This window comes from Myotis nattereri (genome assembly GCF_964212035.1).
Source record: "Myotis nattereri genome assembly, chromosome: 2".
NCBI lineage: Eukaryota > Metazoa > Chordata > Mammalia > Chiroptera > Vespertilionidae > Myotis > Myotis nattereri.
In genome coordinates this window covers 84269244-84284803 of record NC_138076.1, presented here as the reverse complement: position 1 = coordinate 84284803, position 15560 = coordinate 84269244, and the positions used below count along the sequence as shown (strand labels likewise).

Below are 15560 nucleotides of genomic sequence, written 5' to 3'. Positions count from 1 at the left end.
GCTGCTATTCAGAAAGGAATCCATGAAGAAATAAAGACCCAGTGAGATTAACATCCCAAATCTCCCCCAAGTCACTGGGTCCCTCCTGCTGTGCCTCTTAGGTACACAGTCATCACCAGATGCCAGCTCTTGCCCAGGGATTAAGAAGCAGGTAAGTTAAATTGATGATCTGAGATTCCACCTTGGGGCATTAACTTCAGTCAATTATTGAAGTTACTGCTAGTTTTGAAATAGTGTTTGCTTTAAATCTCCAATAATGTAAATCTCACAGGCAGGCAGAGTCCCTCAGCAGCCATTCCAACTCCGTGAGAAACCAGAAAAGCTGCTGAGAAGTTAATGGGTGGTGAAGATCCGGGCTAGTTTCACTAACACAACAATCACCTTTAACATCCAGAGAGGAGGTGAAGAACTTGGTTTTATTTCTTTCATGTTGTAGAAAGAGGCCACTGATTTGGGTTTCAAATTACAGTGAAATAGTTCAATTATGCAAATCATAAATGAGATTATATGATGTTGTTATGAATAAAATACACGCACCAATCTAAGCAGGCATTTCTCCCTTGCTAATTCTCATACCATATTTGTTTGTATTTAATATATCATTAAGATCTAATCTCCTAAAATGTGTTCATTCAACCAATATTTACTACCGTGTGCTGTGGTCCGTGTTGGCTCTGGGAACCCCAGGAGCTTCCAGTCCACTGAGTGAGATCGGATCCGCTCACAAAGGAACGCAATTACAAGTCTGCTGTAAGGGCCATCAGAGGGTGGATTGGCTTGCTACAGCTTCAGAAACAAAGTACCAGAAATCAGGTGACTTAAAACAACTGAAATTTATGTCCTTACAATTCTGGAAGCTAGAAGTCCAAAGTCAAGGTGGCCACACTCTCTCTGAAGGCTCTTCCACGTTTCTCTTTGTCACCAGCCCCCCTCGGCACTCCTTAGCTTGTCTGCATCACAGCAACCTCTGCTTTTATCGCCACACGGTGCTCTCCCTGTGTGCTGCTGTGTGCAGGCAGCCTTCCCGGCACGAGGACACCAGTGTTATTGCATTAGGGCCCCCCTATGCCAGTGGGACCTTATCTGAACTGACTTGATCTGCAATGACTCTATTTCCAAATAAGATCATACCTGAGGCCTGCGAGTTAGTACTTCAGTGTATCTTTATTAACAGGTGCATGCAGGTTGTTGAGTTTTTTGAAAAAAAATCAAGTTGTAAAGTTTATTAAAAATTAAAAATGAGGTTCTTAAGAATCTCTACTTGAGCAGATATAAAACCCTTTAAAGGTGTATTGAGAAAAGCCAGGCTTTAAAAAGCAAACAAAAATACCTTTGCCATTACCAAAAAGAGGTGTCTAAAAAGAATAAAATGATGAAAAATAGTAAAAAACAAAAAACAAACAAAAAAAACCCCTGCTGTATAGAGAATGCGGATAGTTCTAATTATCTGGTCAATGGGCAAAAAGCAAGCACTTAACGTCTTCAGCTCTAACCTTTTGTTCATGTCTTATTGACGGAATTTCATACTCATGTCTGCGTGTGGGATGACCAAGCTGGGTGATGGCAGAGATGGTAAGCCGGCATTTACTCAGCCTGCCTTGCTGAGCCTTGAGAGCCAACGAATTCTCAGCTGGCGGATCTGCTGCTTTAGTCTCTTTGCCGCCATGTGGTTTAGGGTTTCCGGGGCGTCTGTGTCAGGCCGTAACTGAGGTTGCGGTGGCGGGATCGGCGTTGAGGTAGCTGCTGGCCTTGGGTCTCAGGGCCTTGATTTTCCTTATCTTCTTCATTGCTGTCCTCTCCAGGCTGTCCTCGGCGAGGAATCGGGGTCTATAGCCCCCATACATATTCTGTCTCACTGGTCTACCTTGCTCCCCGGCCCCCTGGTTGTCAGCACCCTCTGCCCCTCCTCTCTGCACAGGTGGCTGCAAGACTGTGGGCGATGCCCAGAGGGTCTCCCCATGGGCGGAATTGCAGCCTGCGGCAAGGCCAGGGTTGTTGGGCCTGGCTTTTGGGAGCTCTCTGACCTCTCATGCTTTTCCCCACTCACTATCCTGTGATTCTGCTGGTAATTGCATGGAGAGCCCTGCAAGGTGGATAACGTCTGTGATGGCTACAGCCTGCTGCACATTTCCTGCCTTGCCTTGAACTCCATCAGGGCCTATGGCATTGGCTGCCTCTGCACCTTTTTCTCCTTCAACATCAAACTCTCTCCATCTCCCGCTGCAAAGGTGCCTCCTGGAGTCATCCATCTTTATAGTTGTCTGGTGTGCAATTACATCTTCTTTGGTGTCATTCCTGTTAATGGAACCATATCCATTTCTTACATTGAATCATTTCACTGTTCCCCAAACCTTCATTGTGATGACCTTCTTGTTCCCGCTGGTAGGCACCACTGATGGGCCACCCCTCCCTGTGCTGCTGCCCATGGTGCCAGGCTTGGTGTCTGGTGGCTGCTAGGTCTCCAGGCTGCTCCCTGGGTGTGATGGTAACTGGGCTGGCTGCCAGAGCTCCCTGGGGGCCACTCGAAACTTAAAATCTGGGTTGAAAGTGCATTTCACAGAACCTGGCTAGTTTTATAAAACAAAGCAAAACCTTTGGAGAAAAGTGTAATGTTCTCCCAAATTCAAAATGTGTACAAAAATATGAATCTCTGACTTTATTTTTTTTAAAATATATTTTATTGATTTTTTACAGAGAGGAAGGGAGAGAGATAGAGAGTTAGAAACATCGATGAGAGAGAAACATCGATCAGCTGCCTCCTGCACATCTCCCACTGGGGATATGCCCGCAACCCAGGTACATGCCCTTGACCGGAATCGAACCCGGGACCTTTCAGTCTGCAGGCCTACGCTCCATCCACTGAGCCAAACCGGTTTCGGCAGAATCTCTGACTTTAATTTTTGGAATGTTTTTCCCCCAGCAACTAGCTATAAAACTTCCACGGTGTGAACTGAGAACTGTTCTTGCCAGCATATTTTAACATTTTATTTTAAAATGCTGAACTCCTCCCCAGCAACATGTAGCCTTAAATCAACAGTGTCAGCAGTTCAAACTCCAAACCCCACATATGGGATGTGGAGCAAACTGTATCTGAAACCTACTCCAAGATAGAGCATACACAACAAACCCTTGAGTAATCCACATTCTCATTCTCAAGATGGTCTCTTACAAAATGTAGGCCCAGACAAAACAAGCTCATTTTTCTAATCCAAATTCTAATTCAAGTCCAAGAAGTGTATTCGTTTGCATGAAATATTCTTTTGAAGAAGTTCCTCCCAGGTGAAGAATTTTAAATATTCTTCTCTCAACAGTGGAGGCAGATAAATGACTTTGGCTGGTGCAGGGTTACATTTCTCACAGCCAGGATATTCCAAATGGTTTCTTATTCTATGGGATCAATAAACAGCCACACTCTTACGCATAAAGCTGTCTCAACCTCACCAAGGCTAACACAGACCATTTCTTGAGCTTCCCCCAAGGTGGAGCCTTAAAAAATACTGACATCTCTGAAATATGTACAGTAACAAAAGCAAGAAAAGGATGAAGATGAGAGAGACGAACTCATCTGCAGACTTGATCTCAAGGCTTTGTTGAGTGCAGCTCAGGCTTTCTTCTTGTGCAGAAGAGACACAGACCAAAATTAACTCTGTCAGCAAGAACAAGCCCAGGGGCGGGGGGAGGGGAGCAGTGAGCAATTGGGGAAAAGGAGACATATGGAATACTTTAAACAATAATAATAATAAAAAAGGAATAAGCCCAGATTTCTGTCACAGTCATCTTCACCCCAGACAGTTCCTAGAAAAAAAACAGCCGGTGTACAGGGCAATCACTGTTAGTTACAAAACCCTCGAAGGACCTTAAACCTGCGGAAGAACATTTCAATGCTGTAATCTCCATGTATACACTTCCTTAGGCCTGAGGTTCGGGTGGCTGGGCTCCCAGTCCATGCAGCCCTCTCTGCCAGTGCCTGTCCATGAGTTCTGACTATCAGCTCCACAGCGCATTCACCCCTGAGGACCAGGGTACCCATGGCCTCACACGTTTCTCTTTATACCATTTCCTTCTGGAAGCAGAATCATGAGAAAATTTGCCTATCTACTTCCTGGAAGGCTTTATGGAAACACGTGCTCTTTTCAAAAATAGGATGACATTTTCTAAGAAGCTTAGTGAAAAGGTAGGATCAGAACCAGTCTGTCATCCTCTTTCATTGGCATCTAGCTCCTTCCCTATATCACTGCGACTGAAAAGACATTGGCCTTAAGTCCAGGAAGTTAGGCCTGCTATTGGGTTTGCACCCCAAACCCTTCCAGCAAACCGCAGAGACGTGCAGCTGAGAAGATCAACTTGGGCTTCTGCAAATACAGCCATTTTGGCAACCACGCTTGTCCAATTACTCAAACATGGAAGAACCTTCTATTGGTATTGTTATTGAATAGACGAATGCTCAGTGGAAACAGGCAAATATAAAACTCATGGAAAACCATAGTTAAGAATGCAGAAGACCAGCAGTGACAATAAAACACATCCACAAGATAGTATCCTTGGAGCTCTCTAACCAAGTGGGAAAAGAGAATTAGAAATACAGTAATAGCATCCAATAGTAGATATTTATTGAGAGTCTACAGTGTGCCAAGCAATATTCTAGATGCTGTAGATAGAGAAGGACATGGTTCCTGACCTTGAGGACCTCAGGGATAAATGGAGATGCAAAAAGGTGGATGCTTTTTACAGCACAACGAGGGAGTTTCTACAGCACAGATGAGAAGGAAATCATCTGAGAGCAGAGAGAGGCACCTGATCTTTTTGAGAGCAACCAGAGACAGTTCGTTAGAGGATATCCATCAATTAGGAATTTTAAAGGACAGCCTAGCTCTAGCCAGACAGACCAGGGGTGTACGCAACATATCCCGCTCCTTCAGCAAGCATTCAGTGTCACAGCATGTCAAGCTGACATGGGTTTGAACCAAGCTGGCAGGCTGCCTGTCCCTCAGAAAGAGCCTGGGTCAGTCACCGTTTTTTAATCTGAAAAATGGTACAGTAATATCTATCTCATAAAATTATGATAAGTAAAACCCCATAACACATACCTAATGCTCAGCACATTCTAGGCTTTCAATGCAATTTCTATTACTTTTTCTGTTTTGTGCTTTGGTTCTTAAACTGAATAATGACCCATATTTAATAGAGTCTCAATGGAGAGAAGACTGTTATGAGTTTTTACCCCCTCGGCTTTGCATTTAAAAAGAGAAAAAGAGGATATGGTGCAGCTCCCCAAAGCATTGCATTAGTGAGAGAACTTGCTGGTTCTCCCTCTGAGCCCTGGAGACTTAGGAATATTTGAAGAGTCATCCCATTTCAGCATGGCTGCTTGGTTTACAGACAGCCCGCTTGCATAATCAATACTGGCTCAGGGTAGCGGTGGTGTGCCAGCCCACCCTGCACGTCAGGACTGCCTATCGATTCTCAGCTCTGTGACAGCTCTGCTGGCGAAAGTCAAGGTTCCTACTCTGTGCTCAGAGAGGCAGATTTGGGGAGCTGCAGCTGACCCTTGGGAGGCAGCGGGGGCCTGACTGTTCTCACAAGTAACTCACAGACTGGAACCATCAGTGAGCTGAGCAAGCACCTAAGGGTAACCAAGAAATGAGCTGCTGGGGACAGAGCTGTCCAGGCCAGTTAGTGGAGCAGGAGAGGGCTTCTGCTCTGGAGTCCACAGCATCAGAAAGCAGCATTGATTAAACACCACATGCCAGGGTTGCCAGACATAGCAAACAAAATGCCCAATGTTCAGTTTAATGTGAACTTCATATAACAATGTATTTTTTTTACTATATGCTTCAAATATTAAATGGGCCACACTTATACTAAAAAAATTGTCTATTGTTTATCTGAAATTCAAATTAACCTGGGTGTCCTCTATTTAGATTTCAAATGTTTCATGGGACATACTTATACTGAAAAAGCATCTTTTGTTTGTCTGAACTTCAAATTTAACAGGGACTCCTGTATTTTATATCTGGCAAGGCTTCCACATACACATACACGTACACATACACATACACATACACATACACATACACATACACATGCATGAAGGAAACAGGCACGATTCTGTCTGCTACAGCCCTACCACCCAAAGCAGAGAATCGCCTTCAGAAAAAGTCAGAACTTCTCAGCCTGGACTTCCACAATCTGCCCTTCTTTCGCAGCCATTTTCCTGCTCTTTCCCAACACAGTCACCCCATCATAGCCTGGGAAATCCTCTTCCTGATCCCAAAATATGTCTAATATCCTACTGTCCCTCACAGGGACATAGACTTGAAACGCTCTCACTGCTCCTATTCACGAACCCACATCTCATCTAAGCATCAAGACACACTCGCCTGTCACCCCTCCTCTACATCCGATCCAATAAAAGAGAAACATGGTAATTAGTGTACGACTGCTACCCTTCCCATTGGCTAATCAGGGCGATATGCAAATTAACTGCCAGCCAAGATGGCGGCCGGCAGCCAGGCAACTGGAAGCGAACATGAGGCTTGCTTGCTTCAGTGACGGAGGACTCCAACGTTCCCCGCATGCCTTGCCAGCCTCTGAGCTTGCAGTTTGAAACATTGTAACAAATATAGAAGCTAAACAAAACCCCAGAAACCTGCTTTCAGCCAGCCGGCATCTCAGAGCTGGAGTTGATACAGTGTATCGATTATAGAACACAAACAAACCAGATACCTGCTTTAAGCAGCAGAGGCCTCAAAGCTGGAGCCAGAGCTAAAGCTGGCCCAGAATAAAAAAGAAAAAAAGGAGAGGTTGGGAGCTTCAGTCACCTGCCAGCCTGAAAACAGCCCTCAGCCCCTCACCCAGAATGGCCAGGCACCCCAGTGGGGACCCCCACCCTGAAGGGTGTGTGACCAGCTGCAAACAGCCATCATCCCCTTACCCAGGCTGGCCAAGCACCCCAGTGGGGACCCCCACCCTGATCCAGGACACCCTTCAGGACAAACCAGCTGGCCCCCACCCGTGCACTAGGCCTCTATCCTATATAATAAAAGGGTAATATGCCTCACAGCACCCGGATCAGCGGAGCCGCGAGGCCTCCCGGCACCAGGATCAGCATGACAGGGGGCAGCGCCCAAACTCCCTGATCGCCCTGCGGCTCTGTGTGTGACAGGGGGCGGGGCCACAACCTCCCTATCTGCCCTGCTCTGTTCGTGACAGGGGAAGGCGCCCCAATCCCCTGATCAGCCCTGCTCTGTGCCTGATGGGGGGAGCTCCCCAACCCCCTGATTGCCCTGTGGCTCTGTGTGTGACAGGGTGCGGCGCCCCAACTCCCCTATTGGCCCTGCTCTGTGCATGACAGGCGGGAGCTCCCCAACCCCCTGATCAACCCTGCTCTGTGCGTGACAGGGTACGGAGCCCCAACCCCCCTGATTGGCCCTGCTCTGTGCGTGACAGGGGGTGGCGCCGCAACCTCCCCATCGACCCAGCCTTGAGTGTGACAGGGGGTGGTGCCCCAACCCCCCAATCGGCCCTACCCTGAGCGTGACTCAGGTTGGCATCACAACCTCCCGATCCGCCCTGCTCTGTGCATGACAGGGGGCGGTGCCCCAACTCCCCAATCGGCCCTGCTCTGAGCCCGACCAGGGGCTGCACCTAGGGATTGGGCCTGCCCTCTGCCACCCGGGAGCAGGCCTAAGCCAGCAGGTCATTATCTCCCAAGGGGTCCCAGACTGCGAGAGGGCACAGGCCGGGCTGAAGGACCCCCCCCCCAATGCACAAATTTTTGTGCACCGGGCCTCTAGTACTATATAATGATAGCCTAATATGCAAATTGTTCCCTCCACCAGGAGTTCAACCAGGGTGCGGGGCCGGCTGGCCCCACCCAGGCCAGCAGAGGTGGCAGGCCGCCAGGGGAAGGGAGGCCCCTGCCGGCTAAGGATCCTACCCGTGCATGAATTTCATGCATGAATTTTGTGCACTGGGCATTTAGTATTCTCTATTACCCTTCCCAAGGCCTCCCGGTAGTCCTGAGGGGACCCCTTCCTGCTTAGAGCTCAGGGAGTCTCTGCTTTCTCCCTGACTCACTTGGCCTTGGGCTGCCTTGCTTGGTAATTTTCACATGCTTCTTTGGCAAGCATGAATGGAGGGCCATAACTTACAGGGAAAGAAATGACTCAATTTCTTATTCCTTTGTATCTGTTCTGAGCCCCCACCTGCCTGGCTGGTGGCTAAAATAATCCCAGTCATTGTGTGGGCCCCCACCATGTGTCCACGTGACTCCTAGGCTGTAGCATGTGGCATTGGGGGACAGTGTGGGGCAAAGGGAGGGGCAGGGAGCAGGTGCTAACCATGCAGTCTTCAAGTCTGAAACCACACCTGGCACGTGCACATGCCATCTCCCAAATCACATGGGAATGCAGACAAATGTGTCAACACTACTCTGCCTGTGCGAGCTTGCTCCAAAGTCAGGTCTTTGATGAAGGCTTTTCTGATTCCAGAAGCAAGGAGCCAAAGCCCTCATAGCACTGGCAGACCTTCCTGACAGCGTTCCTCCCTTCTTCCTGGCTGCCTCACACGCTGTGCACAACCCCTCTGCGTGGTCTCTGCCTTTGTGGTTCCCTCTGCCTGGGATGCCCCCTAACAGCTTACTCTCTGTCCCCATTTAGGTCCTTGTTGCAAGTGAAGTCTGCCCTGACTGACGTATTTATAATTATAGTTTCATTCCCAGCAACTTCTGTTCCCAGTCCGGCTCTCCTTTTCTCCTTTGTACTTATCCAGTAACATACATACTGTTTACCAGCTTTCCTCATTTGCTGTTCATCAGCCCCCACAAGGGAACATAAACTCCACAGAGCGGGAGTTCTTCAGTCTGTTTTGTTTCACTGCTGTAGCCCTCCTGCCCAAGACGTGATAGTCAACAAATATTTGTTGAGTGAGTAGATAAATGCATAATTTTTTCTTGTGTATTTTCACAAAACACTATAAAAATCTGTAACTCCATCTAGTTTCTTTTCTCATGTCCACTGATCTCCCCTCAGCCCCACCCCCGGGGACGGTTTATAAAGAATGAACAAGCCAGGGAATGGAAGCAAAAGAAGTGTGTCCCAGTCCTTAATTCATAATAGGCACTTGGTAAATACAAGTGACCGAATGAAAGGGGGAAATTCTGAAAACACATACACAAACACCTCAGAGAGGATCAAGCAGGTCATCCTGGACCTTTGTAGAGCCGGAAGATGGGCGGGGAGTGGCAATCCTTCACTAGAGGTGGGGAGCACCTGACCCCCAGTGCCTTTTCCCAGTGGGCCACACGCAAGCCCCAGCCAGAGCTGTTGGGTGCAGCCTCTGGCCGTGGAGCAGAGTAGAGTTAACTGGCCCCTGTGGGGCTGGAACCCAGACTTTGGCCTCATTAGCACCAGGTGCAACCAGGCAGTCACATACAGACTCCACAAAACAGAGAGATCACAGGGTGGCATGAATAAACCAACACACCTGTAAATAATGAAATGTTTCCATGAGGCACAGGGTTAGCAAGACTTCTGAGGAGAGCACTGAGGGGAAAAGGAAGGGCATCTGCTTTTTCTCCTCTGGGCCAGGGAAGGCAGTGCCGCCTCTGTGTGTTTACAGGTAGGCAGTGGGTCTCCTCAATTCGAACACACCAGCAATTTGCAACTCAGGATTTGCTGCTGTTGCTACTATTCTTGTAATTTTTTAAAAAAACTTTTACATTCTATTTTTCAATTACAGCTTAAATTCAATAGTACTGTGTACTAGTTTCAGGTGTACAGCATAGTGGTTAGGCAATCATATACTTTACAAGTGTGCCTCCCTATATTTCCATTACCCACCTGACACCACATGTAGTTATAATATTGTTGACTATATTCCCTATGCTGTACTTTACACACCCATGACTATTCTGCAACTTCCAATTTGTACAGTGGGGCCTTGACTTACGAGTGTCCCGGCTAACGAGTTTTTCGAGATACAAGCTGTCTCTTGGCCGATTTTTTGCTTTGAGTTGCGAACTAAAATTTGGGTTATGAGCCAGCTTCAGATACCCCACCGCTAGTTGGCGTAGCGAACGTCACAGTGAACGCCACAACATCAGCCCATCATCACGTGTCTCACTTGTTCACTTTTTGATTTGACATATGAGTAATTTGATTACAAGCTCCGTCACGGAACAAATTAAACTCATAAGTGAAGGCCTCACTGTACTTCTTATTCCCTTCACCTTTCTTACCTACTCCCTCACGCCCCCTTCCCTCTGGTAACCATCAGTCTGTTCTCTGTGTCTATGCGTCTGTTTCAATTTTGTTTATTTTGTTCTTTAGATTTCACATATTAGTGAAATCATATGGGATTTGTCTTTTTCTGACTTATTTCACTTATAATACCCTCTAGGTCCATCCATGCTGTCACAAATGGTAAGATTTCGTTTTTTCATGGCCAAGTAATAATATCCATCATGTATATGCACCATGGCTTTTTTACCCTTGTCTATTGGTGGGCACTTGGTTGCTTCCATGTCTTGGCTATTGTAAATAATGCTGCAATGAACTATTTTTCTTTTGACTTTTGTTGTTGTTAATCCTCACCTGAGGATATTTGTCCATTGAATTTTAGAGAGAGTGGAAGGTAGGGGCAGAGACAGAGAGAGAGAGAAACATGAATGTGAGAGAGACACATTGATTGGTTGCCTCCCGTAGGCACCTGGGGATCGAACCTGCAACCTAGGTAGGTTCCCTTGACCAGAGTTGAACCCGGAACCATTCAGTCCAAGGGCTGGTGCTCTATCCACTGAGCCAAACCTGCTAGGGCTTCTTCTGACTTTTATTTTTTTATTTTTTTTTTTCTTCAGATGGTGACTTAATGCCTTTTTATTTTTTTTTTATTTTTTTTATTTTTTATTGCTTAAAGTATTACAAAGGGTATTACATACGTGTCCATTTTTCCCCCCCGGCCTAGACAGTCCCCCAGCCTCCCCCATCCCCCAGTGTCCCATGTCCATTGGTTATGCTTATATGCATGCATACAAGTCCTTTAGTTGATCTCTTACCCCCCTACCTCCTGCCCCCCAACCCTCCCCGGCCTTCCTGCTGCGGTTTGACAATCTGTTTGAGGCAGCTCTGCCTCTGTATCTATTATTGTTCAAAAGTTTCTTCTGACTTTTAAAAGAAATTTATTTTCTGTTTGAAGAGAAACTAATTGCAAACACTTTGACTACAGTGAGGCTTAATTTTCTTTAATTTACCCTTTGTCAATGAATAAGAAAAGCCAAAAACTACTTTTTAAAATGGTGAACGAACCTGTCCTCAAACCTTAGCCTTCTGAAAACTTGCAGCTTCCAGAGGTGGCTGCAATGGAAAGAGAATCATCTAGCAAATGAAGGGGGGACTTTGGACTCATTCAGAGAGAAGGGCAATGCTTTTCACCACCCAGTCCCTTCCCTAAAATGCTGTTTAGAGAACACTGCCACCGCCCTGAGGGTGACTGCTCTAGGTGGTTTTCTCAGTACCACCCCCCATGCAGAGATTCAGGCAAGGATGACAGCTCAGCTACTTTATTTGGGAAGTAAAACCCTGGAAGAGGGCATGGGAGGGAAGGGGACAGAGAAAGGGAAGACAGGAAGCATGAGATACAATGGTGCTGCCTTGGACACTGCTTCTCCGTGAGCTGCCAGACACAGGCTGCTCTTCAGGTGTGTCCCCTCGGCCCCATGGGCTTCTGCCTGAGGTTTTCCAGGAGAAAATACACCTCAAGGTGAAGACAATGAATTCTCAGGTGACTTGTCCAGGTTCACTCCCAGGGAAGCAAGACCTGCTCTCCTTGGTGTTATCTGTTCCCTCAGGAGCCACTCAGGAAACAAGGACCCATGCTTATTGCTGAGACATTCACTGTATCCAAATCCTGGAGTGGAGAGCAACTGGGAATGAGGCTGTGAGGCTCAGGGCTCAACTTAGAGTCCAGGCAGTTCCAGAACTTGGCAAAGGCAACAAAGCTCGTGGTGGTGGTTGGGGAGATGGGCAGCATCTCCAGAAATAAGGTGGTCATGAAGGGAATATTAGGAGGCCTCCAATGTTTGCGTCTAATACAATAGGGATCTCAAGGAGTTCTTCCTAATTCCAAACTTAGTATAAAGTGGCTTTACAGAACACCTTTCAAAATCCATTTGTCATGCCTTTGGGTAGTTTGTTGGCTTAAAATCCAAACCAGGTCAGAGCTTCACCTGGAACAATACTGCCGGACTGCTTCTTCCCCTCTTTGGCCGCACAGTTTCACTCTTTAAGTGTCATGTTCCCAGACTCCTCTTGCTTTGGCCCAGTGGCAGCTTTCTTCTCCCCCCATCCCAGCCCACCCCCGCCCCTACACCTTCCCTCAGCAGAGGACTGGAGTTCTCTGAGGTTATACCTGAGTCCTTAGGTTTCAAGATTGTGACCTTGAATGACACACAAGCCTCAAGAAAGCTTGCCCAACCTCTCCAGGTAGCAATTGCAATTAACGCTGGGAAGACCCAAAGGGAAATGGGCTCTAGGTGAGATCAGAGACAAAGAGAACAGGACTCAGTGGTGGCCCAGCCAGGTTACAGTTTGTCTTTCCTAGTCCCAGCCCCCACATTCTTCAGGGCTCGTGCACCACACTTTTCACTTGCAGAGACTGGCAGGCAAAGTCTGGTCCAGAGCATTGGCACAGCATCTCTGCCAGGGGCTGGGAGGTGATTAGGTGACGTGTTAAGACAATGATGTCTACAGCTTCCACCAAACATTAGATGTAAGGCAGAGGAGGTGGCTTAGGATCCATTTAGCAATTTCTTTCAAAAAGATAGTAGGACATGCATGTTTTTCCAGCTAGAATTGCATTTTCATACTATTTTATACAGATCATTCATTACTTTAGACTAGATAACAGGTAAGAGGTGTGTGTGTGTGTGTGTGTGTGTGTGTGTGTGTGTGTGTGCGCGCGTGCGCGCGCGCATGCGTGCACGCATGTACACATTTACTAGGGATCTGAGGTCAAAGAATTAGCTAGGAATAAAATCTGAAAAAACTCTTCACCCTAGCCGTATGACAGCACAAAGCAAATCAATGCACTGGGCTATTTCAGAGGCAGCGTATGACTAGAAATCTGCCATCGCCTGGTGCTCACAAGAGATTGGGGCCCTTCCTGCCCTTTAACTGTCTTGCTACAAGACCCACTGTAAAGCTTTTTTTTATTTTAGAAGGACTTCAAAATTAATTTGTTTTCCCAGCATCTTGTCCTATTTTTAGCTAAGTGCTAAGTCTTCATTCAAAAATAAAGAATCACACAAGATGCATGCAACTGCCTTTTATACTTAAGGATGAAAAACTGGTCATGAAGGAGGTTAATGTTGTTATTCCAGAGAGATAACCCTGGTTGCTATGGCGAGGAATCTTCTGTCCATCACCCCAATGAAGTTGGCTCCTCTTGCAAGAACAGCCTCTATTAAGGCTGCAGTTTGAATATATTTGACTCAAATGTTTAACTTAGTGAACAAGTCTGTCTTTTATTAATTGGGATATTGTGGACTTTAAATATGGTGCTTATTAAATACAGCTGAATGAAATCCAATGCCTGCAAAATGGGCAAATTTAACCACCAGGATAGATACTCTTTAAAGAATTTTTTTGGTGGATTAGTTAATTGATTGATTTTTTAATTCAATGATTTTGATCAGTGGCATTCACAGCTTAATGATCTGCCATTCCTCTTGAAATTTATTCAGGCAATAATCCACAAGAAATTGGTTGTTTTCAGCAGTTTATGACTTGTTATTTAACATTTAACAGAATGGCTATTTATTTTGGAAACAACCAATTGTGAGAGGTTTATTGCTATTGTAAACCATAATCAACTGCTTATATCATTACCAGTTTTGCAAGAAATAAAATGGGCAGCTGCAAGGGGAAATTGTTGAGTAGCTTTAAACATTTGCATTTGTGATTGTACAGGGGAGCAACTTCACCTTGCAGTTCGCCAGCAGTTACAGCTACTATACACTTGCCTTCAGTATGAAATACTGTGTTCTGTCTAAAATCAGATCCAAATAAGATAATGCTCCAGAAGGTCTCTGCAATTTTTTTCTCAATTACTTACATGGAAAATGAAGATGCGATTTGGATGAGCTGGACAATGCTGCAGATTATGTTTTGTTTATCTCAGTATCGTACCAGGAATAAAATTTCACTGCTTTCAGAAAAACCCGTTTTTGAGTAATTTATTCCACCAAACTCTCAGAAAGCTCCTTCTGCCACCAGTGTCTCTGCGTTAGCACTTGCAGCTCCGATGTAAGATTCACTGCAGTGGTCTAAGACCAGGACAGTGATTAGATCTCTGAGCAGCCATTCAGCCTGGAGCCCCAGTAAGCATGTGCGGCCATGGACCATGATTTATAGAGGACACCTCGTGCATCAAAGCCATATAGATTCTCTCGGGCAACTTTGGTCTGAGTCATTTGGAATTTCTGGTGGGAATGAGAGACCTGGTGCTGACAGGGGCATGGAGGGGAAGGGCAAGGGATCACACTCCCTAGCAAATGAGTATTCTGGGTCCTGGAGCAATGAAACTAACTCTGTGGCAGTGTGCAAATCATCACATTTCTCTGAACCTCAGTTCTCACTTTAAATATAGAGGTGATAATAATAGCACCTTTCCTACTATAAAAAGGTTATCCTGAGAAGCAAAAAGAGTGGTATAATTAATCCAAAAATAGATTATGAAAGGGTTAAGATAAAGTACAATGTTTTAATTACATTTTACTGTTAGTTATTATGCATGGCTATTGGTAGACTAAATCAAAGAGCTACAAAAATTCTGTTCTAGATTCCAAGATGTCTGTGGGGTAGGTAGAACTTACACTCATCCATTCCTGGTGCCAAACTAGATTTACAGTTAAATTATAGAGCAATCTGAATAACCAACTAAAGGACAACTGAACAGAAATATTATAACCAAGGATTTACAGGAAGAGCCACATAAGGAATGGTAAGAAGGACAGAGATGCAGAAAGGGCTGGCCCCTGGACCTATGTGTGGTGGTTAAGAATCTGGAGGGATATATCGACTGTAAAAGTATCCCTGAGAAGTTTGAGGTCTTAAGCCCATGACAGAATCCCCAGCCCAAAGCACCACAGCCTAGAAGAGGAGCCCACATAGCATCTGACAGTGAAAATCAGCAGGAATTCTGTCCACCTGAAAGAGGAAGAAGTCTACTAGAAACTGCCCTACCAAACTCATACCTTATGGAAGGGTCTGTGGGTTATGGCCAGCTTGAGCCCACTCTATAGTCTTCAAAATATCCTGGAGGAAGACCAGACAACCTCAAAGGGTGGCAAAGTAGCAAAAGGTAAAGAAGGACCTCAGGGTGGACCTTTTATTTATTGATCTGCCACCAGCTCAGAGCTGGAGGAAGCCAACACTTGTCAGTAGCTTGGCCCCTTCCACACACAATTAAACCCATCAGAGCCAGCCACACACAGTGAATAGCATGGTAGCTCCAGACAGATAACCCCAGTCCACACAGTGTCTGACATTGGCCTGCACCAG

At 46.1% G+C, this 15560-nt stretch overlaps 1 pseudogene across 1 annotated transcript; it reads right to left on the bottom strand.

The window, feature by feature from the left end:
• Nucleotides 1–1451: 1451 nt before the first annotated feature.
• Nucleotides 1452–2426, bottom strand: LOC308513759 (Y-box-binding protein 1-like; annotated as a pseudogene). The gene has a single exon. The product of its transcript is annotated as a Y-box-binding protein 1-like (transcript).
• Between the last annotated feature and the right edge of the window lie 13134 nt (nucleotides 2427–15560).